A 19,718-nucleotide genomic window follows, 5' to 3' on the forward strand; every position below is an offset into this window, starting at 1 on the left:
CCGGGGAACAGTTGCGGGCCTGTTTGGTGTGGCCCACCTTCTCCCTTTTGCCACCCCACTGCCTCTTCCTGCCTGTTGCGGTTTAGCAGATCCCTCCCCCTCTGTACTGCTGTCCTCGCTCGGCTTTCTACTTTCTCAGGTTGGGTCAGTGACTTCATCATCCACCACCTCCTCTTCCACTTTCTCACTCTGCTCATCCTCCTGACTTATTGACCTAACCACAACCTCAGTGATTCACAACTGCGTCTCATCCTCTTCATCAACCTCTTGAGACAGTAATTGCCGTTAAGTTATTGGCAACTGTGTCTCATCATCATCCACCTCATTAAACAGTAATTGCCGCTCCCCACATCCATCTTCTTGTAAATGTGGAGGCTCAAGAGTTTGGGAATCAGGGCACAAGATCTGTCCCTCTTTAAGCGTGCTTTAAGCGTGTCACAGTTAAATTTTTTCAGCGCACATGTTACACTGGAGATGTGCCTCTGGTAATGTTACTGTCATAAGCGGACACCATCTATTGAAAAAGTACACTGCATGTCACAGATTTTTTTGGGATGCGCACAGTTTACACAAGAGATGTGGCGCAGCAAATGTCACTGTCCACATAGACACTGTCTATGGAAAAAGTACACAGTATGTCACAGATACATTTTTTAAACGCACACTTTACACTGGAGATGTGGCACTGGTTATGTCACTGTCCGCAGCGGACACCGTCTATTGAAAAAGGACACTTGATGTCACAGATATTTTTTGATTGCGCACACTTTATACTGGAAATGTGGTACAGCTAATGTCACTGTTTGAAGTGGACAAAGTCTATGGAAAAAGTACACTGTATGTCACATATACATTTTTTAAGTGCACACATTACTCTGCAGATGTGGCAATGGTTATGTCACTGTCTGAAGCGGACTCAGTCTATTGAAAAAGTAAACTGTATGTAAAAGATATTTTTGGGATGCGCACACTTTGCACAGGAAATGTGGCGCAGCTAATGTCACTGTCTGCAGCGGACACCGTCCACGAAAAAAGTACACTGGATGTCAGATTTTTTTGGATGCGCACTCTTTACACTGCAGATGTAGAAACATAGAAACATAGAATGTGTCGGCAGATAAGAACCATTTGGCCCATCTAGTCTGCCCAATATACTGAGTACTATGGATAGCCCCTGGCCCTATCTTATATGAAGGATGGCCTTATGCCTATCCCATGCATGCTTAAACTCCTTCACTGTATTTGCAGCTACCACTTCTGCAGGAAGGCTATTCCATGCATCCACTACTCTCTCAGTAAAGTAATACTTCCTGATATTACTTTTAAACCTTTGCCCCTCTAATTTAAAACTATGTCCTCTTGTAGCAGTTTTTCTTCTTTTAAATATTCTCTCCTCTTTTACCTTGTTGATTCCCTTCATGTATTTAAAAGTTTCTATCATATCCCCTCTGTCTCATCTTTCTTCCAAGCTATACATGTTAAGGTCCTTTAATCTTTCCTGGTAAGTTTTATCCTGCAATCCATGTACCAGTTTAGTAGCTCTTCTCTGAACTCTCTCCAAAGTATCAATATCCTTCTGGAGATATGGTCTCCAGTACTGAGCACAATACTCCAAATGAGGTCTCACTAGTGCTCTGTAGAGCGGCATGAGCACCTCCCTCTTTCTACTAGTAATGCCTCTCCCTATACAACCAAGCATTCTGCTAGCATTTCCTGCTGCTCTATGACATTGTCTGCTACCTTTAAGTCTTCTGAAATAATGACCCCTAAATCCCTTTCCTCAGATACTGAGGTTAGGACTGTATCACTGATTTTATATTCTGCTCTTGGGTTTTTACGCCCCAGGTGCATTATTTTGCACTTATCCACATAAAATTTTAGTTGCCAGATTTTTGACCATTCCTCTAGTTTTCCTAAGTCCTTTTCCATTTGGTGTATCCCTCCAGGAACATCAACCCTGTTACAAATCTTTGTGTCATCAGCAAAAAGACACACCTTACCATCGAGGCCTTCTGCAATTTCGCTGATAAAGATATTAAACAATATGGGTCCCAGAACAGATCCCTGAGGTACCCCACTGGTAACAAGACCTTGGTCTGAATATACTCCATTGACTACAACCCTCTGTTGCCTGTCCCTCAGCCACTGCCTAATCCATTCAACAATATGGGATTCCAAGCCCAAAGACTGCAATTTATTGATAAGCCTTCTGTGTGGGACAGTATCGAAAGCCTTACTGAAGTCTAGATAAGCGATGTCTACTGCACCTCCGCCATCTATTGTTTTAGTCACCCAATCAAAAAAATCAATAAGATTAGTTTGACATGATCTCCCTGAAGTAAACCCATGCTGTTTTTCATCTTTCAATCCATGGGATTTTAGATGTTCCACAATCCTCTCCTTAAGTATGGTTTCCATTAATTTCCCCACTATTGATGTCAGGCTTACTGGCCTATAGTTGCCCGATTCCTCCCTACTAGCTTTCTTGTGAATCAGCGCAACATTTGCTCATTTCCAATCTTCTGGGACGACTCCTGTTGCCAGTGATTGGTTAAATAAATCTGTTAATGGTTTTGCTAGTTCACCGCTGAGCTCTTTTAATAGCTTTGGGTGTATCCCATCAGGCCCATGTGACTTATTTGTATTGATTTTAGACAACTGACTTAGAACCTCTTCCTCTGTAAAGACACATGCATCAAAAGATTCATTAGTCTTCTTTCCTAACTGAGGTCCTTTTCCTTCATTTTCCTTTGTAAAGACTGAACAGAAGTATTCATTGAGGCAGTCAGCTAGTTCTTTATCTTCTTCCATATACCTTTCTTCTTTTGTTTTTAATTTTGTAATTCCTTGTTTTAGTTTCCTTTTTTCATTTATGTATCTGAAGAATGCCTTATCGCCTTTTTTCCCTGACTGAGCTAATTTCTCTTCTGCCTGTGCTTTAGAAGCTCTTATAACTTGTTTGGCCTCTCTCTGCCTAATTTTGTAAATTAGCCTGTCATCCTCGTTTTAGTTTTTTTTTTGAATTCCTAAATGCTATCTTTTTGTTTTTAATGATTTTGGCCACTTCTGCTGAGTACCACAGTGGTTTTTTCCTTTTTTTGCTTTTACTGAAAAGCCTAATGCAATTTTCTGTTGCCTTCAATAGTGCCTCTTTTAAGTAGTCCCATTTCTCCTGGACTCCAATGAAACTGTTCCAATCTGATAGGGACTCGTATACCACTAATCTAATTTTAGAAAAGTCAGTTTTTCTAAAATCTAAAACTTTTGTTTTTGTGTGGTGTGACTCAGTCACTGTACTTATAGTAAACCACACTGACTGGTGATCACTAGATCCCAAGCTTTTCCCTACAGTAATATCATATACCAAATTCCCATTTGTGAATACTAAATATAAAATGGCCTCCTTCTGGGTTGGCTCCTCAACTACTTGCTGTAGATATAATCCCAGTAGGGAATTTAGAATATCTGTACTCCTGGCAGAACTAGCTATTTTGGTTTTCCAGTTTACACCAGGAAGATTGAAGTCTCCCATAATGATAACTTCCCCCTTCAATGTCATTTTAGCTATTTCCTCAACTAGTAGATCATCTAATTCTTTGACTTGGCTAGGTGGTCTATATATCACACCTACACGAGTTACCTTATGATTATCAAGCTGCAAGGTAACCCAAACTGACTCTAAATTGTTCTCGTTAACTTGTATCAAATTAGATTTTATGTGTTTCACATACAGGGCCACCCCTCTCCCCTTCTTGCCTTCTCTGTCTTTCCTGTATAGAGAGAACCCTGGTATTGATATATCCGAGTCATTACTCCCCTTGAACCACGTCTCAGTAACAGCCACTACATCTATATTCTCAGATGCCATTATAGCCTCAAGTTCATTGATCTTATTCCCTAAACTGCAAGCATTTGTAGATAAGAATCTGAGCTTGTCATTTCTTAACCTTTGTGCTACTGGCATCTTCTGGCATTGTTCCGGGGGGCAGTCGGACTGCTGGATTATCACTCTTTTGCCCCCCTTTCCTAGTTTAAATGCTCCTTAGCAAATACTTGGAACTGTTCACCGAGGACATACAGTGTACTTTTTCTATAGACGGTGTCCGCTACTGACAGTGACATAACCAGTGCCAGTGGAGGAAAGTGAGGTAGCTAGCTGGGTAACAGTTAGAAAGCGGGGTAGAGGGAAGAGTGCCAGGGAGGCTAGCCCTGATCTGACACACCCCAACAAGTTTGCACGTTTGGCAGATGAAGGGGATATCAGTCCAGGGACGGCACTGCCGCAGCCGGACACTTCGTCTGCCAGTCAGGGGAATGTCAGCTCCGGTAAGCAGGGGACCAGGAGAGCAGGGCTGGCCAGACAGGTGCTGGTAGTGGGAGACTCAATTATTAGGGGAACAGATAGGGAAATCTGTCACAAAGACCGTGATCGCCGAACAGTGTGCTGTCTTCCTGGCGCTAGAGTTCTACACATCGCGGATCGGGTTGACAGATTACTGGGAGGGGCTGGAGAAGATCCAGCGGTCATGGTCCATATCGGAACCAATGACAAAGTTAGGGGTAGGTGGAGAGTCCTTAAAAATGATTTCAGGGATTTAGGTCAAAAGCTTAGGGCAAGGACCTCAAAGGTAGTATTTTCCGAAATACTACCTGTACCACGGGCCACACAAGAAAGGCAGTGGGAGATTAGGGAAATTAACAAGTGGCTCAAGAACTGGTGTAGGATGGAGGGGTTTGGGTTCCTGGAGAACTGGGCCGACTTCTCTGTCGGCTGAAGGCTCTATCGTAGGGACGGGCTGCACCTCAATGGGGAAGGGGCAGCTGTGTTGGGGAAGAAGATGGCTAGAAGGTTGGAGGAATGTTTAAACTAGGGATTGGGGGGAGGGTAATTACGTTACAGGATGGGAAGATAGTGCAGATAGAGACCGGGGGCAAGGTAGTGGGACTGGGGGAGGAATGGAAGGAGGGACTAGAACAGTTCAGAAGGAAAGGTGTAGGGTAAAAAATATACATAAACCTCTCAAATGTATGTATACTAATGCCAGAAGCCTGACTAATAAAACTGGTGAACTGGAATTAGTGATGTGTGAGGAGGACTATGACATAGTGGGATTAACTGAGACATGGCTGGATGATAGCTATGACTGGGCAGTTAATGTACAAGGTTACAGTCTGTTTAGAAAGGATAGTCAAAACCGGAGAGGGGGAGGGGTCTGCCTTTATGTAAAGTCTTGTCTAAAGCCCACACTCCGTGAAGATATAAGTGAGGGACATGAACATGTGAAGTCACTGTGGGTAGAGATACATGGAGCTAAAAACAACAATAAATTACTAATAGGAGTCTACTATAAACCACCTAATATACCAGAGTCCACAGAAAATCTACTACTAAACGAGATAGACAAGGCGGCAAATCATATTGAGGTGGTTATTATGGGGGACTTCAACTACCCAGATATAGACTGGGAAACTGAAACTTGTATATCTCATAAAGGAAACAGATTCTTGGCAATAACCAAAGACAATTATCTCTCCCAACTGGTTCAGGACCCGACTAGAGGGACGGCCATACTGGACTTAATATTAACCAATAGACCTGACAGAACAACAGACGTGCAGGTTGGGGGACACCTGGGAAATAGTGACCATAAAGTAATAACCTTCCAATTATCATTCAAAAGAGCGTTTCTACAGGGAGGAACAAAAATACCAAACTTCAAAAAAGCTAAATTTAGCCAACTAAGAGAGGCCATAGGCCTAACTAACTGGGACAAAGTCCTCAAAAATAAAAATACAGCCACAAAATGGGATATCTTTAAAAACATCCTAAAATCTCATTGTGAGAGGTACATACCGTATGGGAATAAAAGGTTAAGGAACAAAAAGAAACCAATGTGGATAAACAGAACTGTAAAGAAAGCAATAAATGACAAAAAGAAAGCATATAAAACACTAAAACAGGAGGGTAAGGAAAAACTATAAGGAAAAAAACAGAACATGTAAAAAAACAAATAAAAGCGGCCAAACTAGAGACCGAGAGATTAATTGCCAAAGAGAGTAAAACTAACCCTAAAATGTTCTTCAATTATATAAATGTTAAAAAAAGTATAGGAGTCGCAGAGAGCGACGAGGAGAAAGCAAAGCTGTTAAATATTTTTTTTCTCCAGTGTATTCACTGAGGAATATAAACTGTCAGATGAAATGCTGAATGTTGAAATAAATTCGCCATTAAAAGTGTCCTGTCTGACCCAGGAAGAAGTACAACAGCGACTTAAAAAGATCAAAATAGACAAATCGCCAGGACCGGATGGCATACACCCCCGTATCCTAAGGGAATTAAGTAATGTCATAGCCAGACCCTTATTTCTGATATTTGCGGACTCTTTACTGACAGGGAATGTCCCACAGGATTGGCGCATGGCAAATGTGGTGCCAATATTCAAAAAGGGTCCAAAAACAGAGCCTGGAAACTATAGGCCGGTAAGTTTAACATCTGTTGTGGGTAAACTGTTTCAAGGTTTTCTGAGAGATGCTATGTTAGAGCATCTTAACGGAAATAAGCAAATAACGCCATATCAGCATGGCTTCGTGAGGGATCGGTCATGTCAAACTAATTTAATCAGTTTCTATGAGGAGGTAAGTTCTAGACTTGACAGCGGCGAATCAATGGATGTCGTGTATCTGGACTTCTCCAAAGCATTTGACACTGTACCCCATAAAAGTTTAGTATATAAAATGTGAATGCTCGGACTCGGAGAAAACGTCTGTAAGTGGGTAAGTAACTGGCTCAATGATAGAAAACAGAGGGTGGTTATTAATGGTACACACTCAGATTGTGTCACTGTCAATAACGGAGTACCTCAGCGGTCAGTATTGGGCCCTATTCTCTTCAATATATTTATTAATGATCTTGTAGAAGGCTTGCATAGTAAAATATCAATTTTCGCAGATAACACTAAACTGTGTAAAGTAATTAACACTGAAGAGGACAGTATACTACTACAGAGGGATCTGGATAGATTGGAGGCTTGGGCAGATAAGTGGCAGATGAGGTTTAACACTGACAAATGTAAAGTTATGCACATGGGAAGGAATAATGCAAGTCACCCGTACATACTAAATGGTAAAACACTCGGTAACACTGGCATGGAAAAGGATCTAGGAATTTTAATAAACAGCAAACTAAGCTGCAAAAAACAGTGTCAGGCAGCTGCTGCCAAGGCCAATAAGATAATGGGTTGCATCAAAAGGGGCATAGATGCCCGTGATGAGAACATATTCCTACTACTTTACAAATCATTAGTCAGACCACACATGGAGTACTGTGTACAGTTCTGGGCTCCAGTGAACAAGGCAGACATAGAAGAGCTGCAGAGGGTATAGAGGAGGGCAACTAAAGTAATAACTGGAATGGGGCAACTACAGTACCCTGAAAGATTATCAAAATTAGGGTTATTCACGTTAGAAAAAAGACGACTGAGGGGAGATCTAATTACTATGTATAAATATATCAGGGGGCAGTACAGAGATCTATCCCATCATCTATTTATCCCCAGGACTGTGACTGTGACGAGGGGACATCCTCTGCGTTTGGAGGAAAGAAGGTTTGTACACAAACAGAGAAAAGGATTCTTTACGGTAAGAGCAGTGAGACTATGGAACTCTCTGCCTGAGGAGGTGGTGATGGTGAGTACAATAAAGGAATTCAAGAGGGGCCTGGATGTATTTCTGGAGTGTAATAATATTACAGGCTATAGCTACTAGAGAGGGGTCGTTGATCCAGGGAGTTATTCTGATTGCCTGATTTGGAGTCGGGAAGGAATTTTTTATTCCCCTAAAGTGAGGAAAATTGGCTTCTACCTCACAGGGTTTTTATGCCTTCCTCTGGATCAACTTGCAGGATGACAGGCCGAACTGGATGGACAAATGTCTTTTTTCGGCCTTATGTACTATGTTACTATGTTACTATGTTACATCTCCAGTGTAAAGTGTGAGTATAAAAAATGTTTCTGCGACATACAGTGTAGTTTTTCCGTAGACGGTGTCCGCTGCGGACAGTGACATAGCTACACCACATCTCCAGTGTAAAGTGTGCGCATCCCAAAAATATCTGTGACATCCAGTGTACTTTTTCCATAGACGGTGTCCGCTGACATTTTGTCGCTGTTCGCAGCGGACACCGTCTATGGAAAAAGTACACTGGATGTCAGATTTTTTTGGTTGCACACTCTTTACACTGGAGATGTGGCGCAGCTAATGTTACTGTCCGCAGCGGACACCATCTACGGAAAAAGTACACTGGATGTCACAGATATTTTTTGGATGCGCACACTTTACACTGGAGATGTGGTGTAGCTAATGTCACTGTCCGCAGCGGACACCGTCTACGGAAAAACTACACTGTATGTCACAGAAACATTTTTTCAACTCACACTTTACACTGGAGATGTGGCACTGGTTATGTCACTGTCAGTAGCGGACACCGTCTATTGAAAAAGTACACTGTATGTCACAGATACATTTTTTCTGTGCACACGTTACACTACAGATGTGGCACTGGTTATGTCACTGTCAGAAGCGGACACCATCTATTGAAAAATGACACTGTATGTCACATATATTTTTTGGATGCGCACACTTTACACTGGAGATGTGACGCAGCTAATGTCACTGTCTGCAGCCGACACCGTCTACGGAAAAAGTACACTGTATGTCACATAAAAAAAATTTAAGCGCACACTTAACACTGGAGATGTGGCACAGCTAATGTGACTATCCTCTGTGGACACCGTCTATGGAAAAAGTAGACTGGATGTCACAGATATTTTTTGGATGCGCACACTTTACACTGTAGATGTGGTGCAGCCAATGTCACTGTCCGCAGCGGACACCATCTACGGAAAAAGGACACTGGATTTCAGATATTTTTTGGATGCGCACACTTTACACTGGAGATGTGGCGCTGCTAATGTCACTGTCCGCAGCGGACACCGTCTACTGAAAAAGGACACTTCTTGTCACAGATATTTTTGGATGCGCACACTTTACACTGGAGATGTGGTGCAGCTAATGTCACTGTCTGCAGCGGACACTATCTGCGGAAATAGTACACTGTATGTCACAGATAAAAATATTCAGCGCACACGTTATATTGCAGATGTGGCACTGGTTATGTCACTGTCAGAAGCGGACACCATCTAGTGAAAAAAATAACCTGTATGTCACAGATATTTTTGCGATACACACACTTTACACAGGAAATGTGGCGCAGCTAATGTCACTGTCTGCTTCGGGCACCGTCTACGGAATAAGTACACTGGATGTCAGATATTTTTTGGATGCGCCCAATTTACGCAGGAGATGTGGTGCAGCTAATGTCACTTTCCGCAGCGGACACCTTCTACGGAATAAGTACACTGGATGTCAGATATTTTTTGGATGCGCTCAATTTACACAGGAGATGTGGCGCAGCTAATGTCACTGTCCGCAGCGGACACCGTCTACCGAAAAAAGACACTGGATGTCACAGATATTTTTTGGATGCGCACACTTTACACTGGAGATGTGACCCAGCTAATGTCACTGTCCACAGCAGACACCATCTATGGAAAAAGTACACTGGATGTCACAGATATTTTTTGGATGTGCACACTTTACACTGGAGATGTGGCGCAGCTAATGTCACTGTCCGCAGAGGACACCGTCTACGGAAAAAGTACACTGTATGTCACAGATACATTTTTTCTGCACACACGTTACACTGCAGATGTGGCACTAGTTATGTCACTATCAGAAGCGGACACCGTCTATTGAAAAAGTACTCTTTATGTCACAGAAATTTTTTGGATGCGCACACTTTACACAGAAAATGTGGCGCAGCTAATGTCACTGTCCGCAGCAGACACCATCTACGGAAAAAGGACACTTGATGTCACAGATAATTTTTTTGATACACACACTTTACACTGGAGATGTGGCGCAGCTAATGTCACCATCTACGGAAAAAGTACACTGTATGTCACATATCAATTTTTTAAGCGCACACGTTACACTGCAGATGTAGCACTGGTTATGTCACTGTCAGAAGCGGACACTGTCTATTGAAAAAGAATACTGTATGTCACAAATAAAAAATTTCTGCGCACACGTTACACTGCAGATGTGGCACTGGTTATGTCACTGTCAGAAGCGGACACCGTCTATTGAAAAAGTACACTGTATGTCACAGATATTTTTGGGATGCGCACACTTTACACAGGAGATGTGGCGCAGCTAAAGCCACTGTCTGCAGCAGACACCGTCTATGGAAAAAGTACACTGGATGTCAGATATTTTTTAGATGCAGACACTTTACACTGGCGATGTGGCGCAGCTAATGTCACTGTCCACAGCGGACACCATCTACGGAAAAAGTTCACTGGATGTTAGATATTTTTTGGATGCGCACACTTTACACAGGAGATGTGGCGCAGCTAATGTCACTGTCCGCAGCCGACACCGTCTACGTAAAAAATACACTGTATGTCAGATATTTTTTGTCGCTGTCTGCAGCGGCCTAACTATTGTCCGGTATTTAGCGTATGATGCGCTAAAAATAGACCTCCGGTCGAAGCAGTGGGGGAACCGTGTCACCATTTTTCAGCAGCAACATGGGTAGGTAACATGGTATCTGGATTAGGGTGGGACTAGTGATTTACAGTTATTGTTATATGACATCTTTATGAGTAGTATTGCACCGTCCAATTACACCCTACAGCATCCATTGCTTGTACGCTGTGAATAAGAGCTAGGTAGTTGTTCAACACTAGGGGACAGCAATTGCACCCCTCGGATGGGTCCTCAGGCGCATCGGAGCAGTCTGTTCGTACACCGCGTTCCAGACGGGGCAGACCGGTTCCGGTTGATGGGTCCAGGGCCTCTAGCCTGGCTACTTCGGCGGTTCACAGGGATGTTGTGCCTGTACCTGCAATGGCGGCGCCGATGCCTTCTTCATCTGATGAGTACCAATATGCGGGGGCCTGGGGGGCGGGTGGATCCAGTGCAGGTCTGGAAGTGTTGCTGAAATCCTTATTGGACAAATTGCCGTCCTTGTTGCCCCCAGCGGCTCCTGCGTCTACAGCGCCGGAACTGGGGTCTGATCCGCAGGAGGCCTCGTCGTCCTCTGGGAGGGTCCCCCCGGTGTTGGCGAGTGTGCATAAGGATTCCTTTTTCTGCGGGGTTAGCCCCTTAGGTTCTCATATAGATGAGGCGGTACGGGCGAAAATTTGGTCCAACCAATATGTGGACATTTGGTCTCTGATATCGGTGGACCAACATACGGTAGATAAAGAGAAACGTTTTTTTGATAAGCCGTATGACAGGAGGGTGAAGGTGTCAAAGACTATGAACAATTGGCTACAAGCATTCTCGGTTCTGGGTTGCGTTATGGGTCAGCAGCACCCTGAACACTGTTCTGAATTGTTCATATACTTGGACACTATCTATAGTGCGTATAAGGCTCACGGGGGCAGTGCGTGGTGGAGGTATGATGAGGAGTTTAGGAGACGTTTGGCGCTTCAGCCGATGCTGGGGTGGGGGGTGAAGGCCACGATGTATGCTTCGCCTGATGGTGTCACAACAACCCCCTTCCTTTCAAGGGGCTGCCGATGGGACCGGGGCCTCCGCAGCCCAGGGACCAGTGGCCGTCCAACGACCAGGCACGTGCTGGTTGTTTAATGAAGGTTTCTGCAAGTATGCCGGTTTGTGCAAATACAAGCACGAATGCTCGTCATGTGGGGGCCCTCACACAGCGGGTCGGTGTACCAGGTCCCAGGTTAAGCCCGGTAAAACTCCCTCCACCTTCGATCAGAAGGATGTCAGTCAGCGTGGTAGAGATGGCACCGTGGCTAGACAGGTATCCCAATAAGGAGGCAGCTTTCACTTTGCGTAACGGTTTTTCTGAGGGTTTTTTCATACCGTTTGTTCTTAATAGGTCCCCGGTTTATTCTGATAATCTTAAGTCGGTCAGGGAAAACCCGGAAGTACTAGAGGCTAAGTTGCGGAAGGAGGTGTCAGCGGGAAGGATTGCCGACCCTTTTATAGCCCCCCCCGTTACCTAATTTGAGGGTTTAGCCGTGGGGGGTGGTTCCTAAAAAAGAGTCAGGGAAATTCCGCCTCATACATCATTTATCTCATCCCCGGGGTTCGTCTGTTAATGATGCTATCCTCCATGATGAAGCATCGGTAACATATGTCTCGTTTGATAGAGCAGTGGCTTTGGTGAGAGCAGCGGGTCAGGGTGCCCTTCTGGCCAAATCAGATATAGAATCGGCATTTAGACTTCTGCCCATTCACCCTGATTGTTTTCATTTGCTGGGGGGGTTGTTTCGAGGGCCATTTTTACTACGACGTGCTTGCCCATGGGGTGCTCTATTTCGTGCCATTATTTCGTGATGTTCAGCTTATTTTTGGAATGGGTTGTGCGTGTTGAGTCTGGGTTGTCGTCGGTGAATCATTATCTTGACGACTTCCTTTTTGTGGCTCCGCGGGAAGGGGACGGCTGCCGGTTCCTGCTGTCTACCTTTCTGGAGTTAATGGGGCGTTTTGGAGTCCCTATCTCGGCCGAAAAAATGGAGGGTCCGGTGACCTGTCTCTCCTTTTCAGGAATTGAGATTGATACAGTCGATATAGTCTTTCGTCTCCCTTCGGACAAATTGATTAATCTCATGGGATTGATTGATGTTTTTTTGGTGGTAAGGAATGTTTCCTTACGGCAACTCCAGTCTCTCTTGGGTTTACTTTGCTTTGCGTGCCGAGTCATGCCCATGGGACAGGTTTTTTCGCAGCGCTTATCTTTGGCTACGCGCGGATTCCGGTCCCCTCGGCATCATATTCGACTTACGAAATCGCTGAAAGCTGACTTGAGGGTATGGCGTTCCTTTTTAGGTTCCTATAACGGGCACACTTGCTTTATTGCTGCAGAGGTTTCAAACTTAGAGCTGGCGTTGTGGTCTGATGCGGCTGGCTCATGTGGTTTTGGCACAATACTGGGCATGGAGTGGTGCGCATCTTCCTGGCCGGAGGATTGGCGTGCCTCGGGGCTCGTTCGGAACCTTACTCTGCTGGAGCTGTTCTCTATAGTGGTGGCGATGGAGATCTGGGGGGAGCGTTTAGCTAATCGGCATGTTTGTTTTTGGTCTGATAATTTGGGGACTGTTCAATGTATTAATTGTTTGTCATCATCATCCCCCTGGTGTTAGCGTTGCTACGGCACTTGGTCCTCCGTTGCCTGGAGCGTAACATTTATTTTAGGGCCAGGCATGTTCCTGGTGTTGACAACCAGATCGCTGACGCTCTTTCTCGCTTCAATTGGCAGGTGTTTCGGGAGCTTCTTCTGGAGGCGGAGGCGGATGGAATGGACTGCACACAGTACCTGTGGCAGCCAGTGGTCAACAGTTGATGTCCTTTGTGAGTGCGTCGGTGTCACTGGCGACGTGGCAGGCACATGGTAAGGCCTGGGCAGACTGGTTGGCTGTGAGAGGTATAAGAGATGTCGCTAGGAGGGATGATCTTCGTTTAGAGGTTACTATTGAATGGCTGTTAGGGATGAGGTCCATGGGGTCTCTGCCCCGGTGGCGTGGTGGCGTTTGGCGGGGGTGGCGTTCTACTTTAAGTTGTGTGGATGGGCGGATGTGACAAAAAACTTTGTGTTGAGGCAGGCCATGAAGGGATGGCAGAGGGAGTATGTAGTGAGGGATAGTAGATGGCCTATTTATTTTACATTGCTATGCAAGTTGATTGAGTGTTGCGGGGAGGTTTGTTCATCAGACTTTGAGTGTTCTATGGTGGTGGCTAGTTTCAGTCTCGCCTTTTTTGCGGCTCTAAGGGTGGGGGAACTTGTGGCACCTTCAAGCACTAGACCGGGTGGCTTGTTGGAATTGAATGTCGTGCTGGGTAATTATGCTCTCAGAGTTCGTATTAGAAGGTCAAAGACGGATCAGTTTGGGAATGGGGTATGGTTACCGATATTGCCAGTACCGGGAGTAGCCTGCCCGGTTTGGTTGGTGTCTGAATATAAGTCGATTAGGATGGGTGGCGTAAATTTTTTTGCGCATGCTGATGGGTTCCCGCTTACGAAATTTCAGTTTTCTTCGGTCCTGCGCAATTGCCTGCGGCATTCGGGGGTGGAGCCTGATGACTTTGGCACTCACTCTTTTCGTATAGGCGTATATGACTCTTACATATTTTGGGCGGCGCAGAGGGCGGAACGCAGGCCTGGAGGTCGGAGCCTTGGATTCAGGGAAGTAGAGTTTTTTTGGAAGGGTATACGGGGCCTTCGATGGTCACAGCTGTTACCTGAGGTGGTTGATTTGGGTCTCCGGTCTGTGGGGCCGGTCATACTGGTGATTCATGCAGGCGGAAATTATCTCTGCGCCCTGCGGCTGACTGAGTTAATGGCGCTTATGAGCTCTGATCTGGAAAGGTTCCCGGCCTTCTTTAGGGAATTGGTCATTGTGTGGTCGGAGGTGGTTCCCCGAGTGGTGTGGCATGGGGCTAGGGATGGTGAGGCACTGGAGAGGTGCCGGAAAACTTTAAATGCCCGTATTTCACGCTTCGTGCGCTCCTGAGGTGGTGTGACGGTTCGTCACCGACAATTGGAAGGTGACAATAGGGCGTTGGTGAGACCGGATGGGGTACACCTGACAGAAATCGGTTTGGATATATTTTTTTCTGGCCTCCAAGATGGCATTGAACAAGGCTTCTTTTTGCTGGGTGGTGGTCGGAGTCCCGTATAAAAGTCGGTCCTCCTCCGTGGCGGCAATGTAGAGAACAGGAGCATGGTGGGAACAGATTTGGCGCATGTGCCCTCTGGGGTTCAGGGGTTGGCACACCGCACCAAAGGAGTGGTTGGAGGAGGAGTTTAATTTGCTGTTATAATGTTAGCTGTGGCCGATCATCACCCAGTAAAGCAAGTTAAAGTTCGTGTCCTTTGTTATAGGATAAGTGAATAACGGGGGGACTGGTGGTATTTCTCTTATCCTAACCCCTGTCCTGAGTACCAGCAGTCTAATAAGAACGGTTTGCTGGAATTATAGAGCTGTATAATGGCAATTTGGGTGCCCAGTCAGTGCTGCAAGGTGTAATAGGAATGTTCCTAATAAACAGGCTGTCACCTCCCCTAATAAACCCTGTTCAACACAAATGCAGTGGAATGATTCCTCCCTATCCTTTCCCTACACCTTGAATAACCTTTCCCTGCACTTGAAAATCCTTTTTTTTTTTTTACACAATGACGATTTTCCTATCACTGTCCCTAGCGCCTGCAGACACGTCTCTCCCTGCACTAAGTACGCTGGTGAATGGCAGAATCTAAGATGGCTGCCGTATTTATAGGGCTGTGACATCACAGGGCTGGCTGGCTGCTGATTGGCTGCATGCATGTCAGTCTGGGTGATTCCGCCTTTCCAGACTTCCTTTCTTCATGTCCTCACATGTGCAGCAGCCATTTTAGGAAAAATGTGATTCGTTTCTACGATTCGCTCATCTCTAATTGCAACCAAACCGTTTTTCTAGTGGTCTAGACAGTGCTTCTCAACCTTTCAAAGTTTCCTTTTTAAAGGCATTTTATTTAGGCCCCTCAAAACAAAAGCAGAAGTAAGCAGCTAAGGCGTATTACACTGCAGTGTTGCCATTAATGCGAATTCACACATAAATAAATCACAAATAAAGAACTACAATACATATAATAGACATTTAGCTTTTCGGTACCAGCGCTGGAGTGAAGTGAAAACTGTGACAGACTGATGTGTGTAGGATAGTCATCAAATGGTAGCTCCTGGAGTCATTAGGGTGCTGTGCTGGATGAGGCAAGTCATGGAGTCATCCCTGCTATCCCACACATCTATCTGTCAAGAGACCTCCCTCTCACAGACCTCCCTTTGTCTTTCTCACATCAGTGCTTGGCTGTAAAATGTCTCGTGCAGGTGTAGAAGACCTCCTTGCACTGCCAGGATCCTGACTTGTGCAGTGAGCAGAGCGATCAGCTGACATCAGTCCCGGTGAGTTCAGCGCATGCCCAGTCAGCTCTTGAAGCCGAGGTGTAACTATAGATGCTCATTAAAGTCTACCATTAACTGTTTCTGGACCTCTAACATATACTAAATGTATGGCAAAAGTTAGTTTTTTAAGGCTACATGCACACGAACATTATGGCTCCGTACCCGTGCTGCGGACCGCAAATTGCAGTCCGCAATACATGGGCACAGACCGTGGGGCAGCCGCATGCGGATCGCAGACCTATTCACTTGAATGGGGTCTGCGATCCGCATCCGACGGTCCACACCGCAAAAAAATTGTGCATGTGTTACTTTTTTGCGGTGCGGAGGAATGGCCAGAAACACCACGGAAGCACTCCGGTTCCATGCCTCCGTTCCGCATCTCTGTAATTGTGGACCCATTCAAGTAAATGAGATCGCGATCCGTGATGCGGAATGCACACGGCCAGTGCCCGTGTATTGCGGACCCGTACGGTAGCCTTAAGATGGCGTCCACTCCAAAGCAGAGCAGTAGCCATAGCCACCTAGTTTCTGCTGTTTCACACAGCAGACACCCGGGGCTAATTACCTCCATTAATTGTAACCAGTGATGGCCAGTTTGCCGTGTTTTCGCCTGCGAACACGTGCGGGCTGCCATCTTAACTCACAAGTCCGGCGATGCACAGGTAAGTCCTTACCTGTGCCTGTGCCGGGAGCCGGTCTGAAACAAATGCTGTCACCGGGAGCAGGCAGTTCCGAGAACAGCCCGATGAAGGCCCCCGGCGGCTGTTCTCGGTACTGCCTGCTCCTGGTGACCGCATTTGTTTCAGACCGGCTTGCGCACAGGCACAGGTAAGGACTTACCTGTGTATCGCCGGACCTGTGAGTTAAGATGGCAGCCCGCATGTGTTCGCGGGTGAACACAGCGAACCGGCCATCACTGATTGTGACCATGGCACCTGACACAACTTTGCCCACTAGCGCTGTGCTCCCAGGTAGTGATGAGTAAAGCGAGCTTCGGATGCTACATCCGAAGTCGCTTCATTTGAAACTTCAGATTAATACTGTACAGAGATCCAACTTAACCCTTTGATACTGGAGTTTTTTGTGTTTTGGTGTTTTTATTTTTCTTCCCTATATTACTGGAGCAATAACTTGTTTATTTTTGTGTTCACATATCCATATAAGGGCTTGTTTTTTGCGAGACAAGTTGTACTTTCTAATGCCCCCATTTAATATGGCATACAATGTAGTGGGAAGCAGGGAAAAAATTCCAAATGGGGGTGGAATTGGGAAACAAAACTGAATTCCTCCACCATTTTACAGGTTTTATCCCTATGGCGTTCCGTTTGCAGCCAAACTGACCCTTCATTCTCTGGGTCAGTATGATTACAACGATAACACATATGTATAGGTTTTATATGTCTAAGGCCTCATGCACACGACCGTTCTGTTTTTTGCAGTATGCAAACCCCGGATCCGCAAAAAACGGAAGCCGCCCGTGTGCTGTCCGCATCTTTTGCGGCCCCATTGAAAACTGCGACACTGATGCGGACCCGAAAAACGGTCGTGTGCATGAGGCCTTCGTACTGTAAAAATAAATTACAACTTTGAAAAAATAGTTTTTTTTTAAATCACCATATTCTGATCACCCAGAAATTTTTATAGTTATATCTACTGAGATCTGTGGGGGTTTATTTTTTATGGGACGATCTGTTGTTTTTATTTATACCATTTTGGAGTGACTTTTTAAACACATTTTATTAAATTTTTTGGGGTAAAAGAAGCAATGAAAAAATGGCGAATCGCCCATTTTGATACTTTTTTCCGTTACACCAAACTTGAAAACTGAACTCAGCTTCGGTTCCAGTGTATCAGTCGGAACCAAAGCCGAGTTTGGTTTCAAGTTTTAAAGTGGTTTTCCACTTCAAAAATCATGTACCGAAGTTACTCAACCCAAAATGCCCGAACTATTAAACTATAAACGTATTTATTCCATACGTTGACTGCCACAACTGAAAAAGTCTCCACTCTCTAAAAAGTCTCCACAGTCCAAAATGGGATCAATAAAGATTACAGATCGCCCTGAAAAACATGAGCCCTTACATAGATCCATAAACATAACTCTAAAAAAGTTGGAGATGTATATGCAGAGTATATGGTGATTCAAATAAACTTGTTCTGCAAAAAACAAGGCCTCATACAGCTATGTGAACAAAAAAATTTAAAAGTTATGGCGTCAGGCAGGAGTGGAGTAAAAAGCTAATGTCTGTAAAAAGCTGCAGAATATGCTATATAAGTGAGAATAATTAATAAATAAAAGCAAAAATGCAAAAACCCTAAAACCGCAAGGTCCTGAAGGGGTTAAAAACAATCTTCTTAACATATATGGCATGAATACAGCGATATACAAAATGACCTGTTTTAACAGTAGGCATATTTTCAAACACATATGGAGTAAGTAAACATGCCTTACATCTTGAAGAAATCTGCTTGTCTAGTTTATATGGAATTACAAACTTCTCCGTTAATCCTTGTCTGATATTTTCCCAGTGGTAAGCTGATTTATAATGTGGTGACACCCGTGTTCCATCACAATTCATGATGAGGTTGTTATGGTCTACACTTCTTGGTTAGTAAAATATAAATGAACCTAGTGTGGGAAACAGAGGTGACTGGTGAACAAAGAATTCCCTATGGCTGTCTCTGTGTAGCTGTCACAGGGGTGAAATAGAATTGGTTAGTCTATGACTGGACTCACTCACTGTGGAGAAAAGTGCATATATTGGGTGGGTATATATATATATATATATATATATATATATATACGGTATCTATGGAAAAATGGACAGCACTCCAAGATCATAAAATATACAAAAATGTATTCACCCATGTGGAACAAAATAGCAGTTGCTGCTATTTTGTTCCACATGGGTGAATACATTTTTGTATATTTTATTATCTTGGAGTGCTGTCCATTTTTCCATTTATATATTGGGCTATCAGCCTATGCCCTAGGACAGGCATGGCCAACCTGTGGCTCTCCAGCTGTTGTAAAACTACAACTCCCACCATGCCCTGCTGCAGGCTGATAGCTGTAGGCAGTCTGAGCTTGCTGGGAGTTGTAGTTTTGCAACAGCTGGAGAGCCTCAGGTTGGCCATGCCTGCCCTAGGACATAGCACCCGTTCAGTTCTTCATATTGTATTTTTTGGTGCTGCCAATTTTTTCTTTTATATATATATATACACACTCACCTAAAGAATTATTAGGAACACCTGTTCTATTTCTCATTAATGCAATTATCTAGTCAACCAATCACATGGAAGTTGCTTCAATGCATTTAGGGGGGTGGTCCTGGTCAAGACAGTCTCCTGAACTCCAAACTGAATGTCAGAATGGGAAAGAAAGGTGATTTAAGCAATTGTGAGCATGGCATGGTTGTTGGTGCCAGACGGGCCGGTCTGAGTATTTAACAATCTGCTCAGTTACTGGGATTTTCACGCACAACCATTTCTAGGGTTTACAAAGAATGGTGTGAAAATGGAAAAAAATCCAGTATGCGGCAGTCCTGTGGGCGAAAATGCCTTGTGGATGCTAGAGGTCAGAGGAGAATGGGCCGACTGGTTCAAGCTGATAGAAGAGCAACGTTGACTGAAATAACCACTCGTTACAACCGAGGTATGCAGCAAAGCATTTGTGAAGCC

This window comes from Bufo bufo, chromosome 1, assembly GCF_905171765.1.
Source record: "Bufo bufo chromosome 1, aBufBuf1.1, whole genome shotgun sequence".
Classification (NCBI taxonomy): Eukaryota; Metazoa; Chordata; class Amphibia; order Anura; family Bufonidae; genus Bufo; species Bufo bufo.